General features: G+C 45.4%; 1 pseudogene; it reads left to right on the top strand.

Moving 5' to 3' along the window:
- The first annotated feature begins 479 nt into the window (after positions 1–479).
- LOC101660083 lies at positions 480–1,040 on the top strand (annotated as a pseudogene).
- The last annotated feature ends 393 nt before the right edge of the window (positions 1,041–1,433 follow it).

Below are 1,433 nucleotides of genomic sequence, written 5' to 3' on the forward strand. Positions count from 1 at the left end.
AAGGATTTTTGCATCAATGTTCTTTAGGGATATTGGTCTGTAGTTCTCAATTCTGTGGGATCCTTGCCCAGCTTAGGTATTAGAATTATACTAGCTTCATAAAGAGTTTGGGAGTTTACCGTCTTTTTCTATGTTCTAGAAGAGTGTGTGTAGGATTGGTGTCCGTCTTCCCTGAATGCTTGGTAGAATTCTCCTGTGAAGCCATCTGGTCCAGAGGATTTTTTGTTGGTAATCCCTTGATAACCTTGTCTATTTCTTCTATTGCTATGGGTCTGTTAAGATTCTTGATGTCTATCTAGGATAATCCAGGGAGAGATTGCGTTTCAAAGTATTTGTCCATGTATTAAAAGTTGTTGAATTCATTGGAGTACAGGCCTTTATAGTACTGTGTAATTATCCTTTTGATTTCATTAGGGTCCATTGTAATGTACCCTGTTTCATCCCTCATTCTTGCTATTGATATTTGTTTTCCTTCCATGATGCCTGAGGACCTCAGCAAGTGGTCTGGGCCCTTGAGCCTGCAGGAAGTGGATGAGCACTGGCAGCACCCACTGCAGGTCAAATACAGCAGGGCGGAGGTGGATGAGCTGGGAAAAGTGCTCACCCCCAACTCAGGTGAAGGCCTGCCTCATAAGCATCACATGGGATGGCCTATATTCAAGTAAACTCTACACTTCGGTTCTGACAAACCCAGATGCACCTAGCAGGAAAGACCCCAAGTTCAGGGAATGGCACCATATTCTTGTGGTCAACATGAAGGACAACAACATCAGCAGTGGCACTGCCCTCTCTGATTACGTGGGCTCTGGGCCACCCAAGGGCACAGGCCTCCACTGTTATGCCTGGCTGGTCTACGAGCAGCACAGGCCTCTGAAGTGTGATAACCCCACTCTTAGCAAGCAATCTGGAGACCACTGAGACAAATTCAAGGTGGCATCTTTTCGCAAAAAGTACAAGCTTGGGTCCCCGTTGCTGGCATGTGATGCCAGGCTGAATGGGATGACTATGTGCTCAAACTCTATGAGCTCTCTGGGAAGTAGGGCAAGCAGGGACGTGCAGACTGGTCCTGAAGTCCCAGCTCAAATTCAGTGAATTCTCAAATTCAGTGATGCATGTCAATTCCTCCTCCTCCTCCCTGCTTCCATTCCTTCTCACAGGTGAGACTTGAAAGATCAGAGAGTAACTTAGCTAAGGTGACTTTCCCTTTATACTTCCGGTTCACATGTCCCCGTTCATGTTTTGATCACATTTGAACTCCCTTTGGGGTGATGTTTTGGTACTCTTGATGAGACCCACCATATTTTTCTTTATGCAAATAGCAACCCAGAATTTAAAGAAGAGAAAATAAAATCCATGGCAAAAGACCAAAAGTAGAGCAATGCTTGACCCTTGGAAGCAAACCGGTTTTTCGGGTGTTGAGGTCTGCTGTTTGG

This window comes from Echinops telfairi, unplaced genomic scaffold, assembly GCF_000313985.2.
Source record: "Echinops telfairi isolate 266 unplaced genomic scaffold, ASM31398v2 ScPeMD7_17;HRSCAF=63, whole genome shotgun sequence".
In the NCBI taxonomy this organism is placed as follows: domain Eukaryota; kingdom Metazoa; phylum Chordata; class Mammalia; order Afrosoricida; family Tenrecidae; genus Echinops; species Echinops telfairi.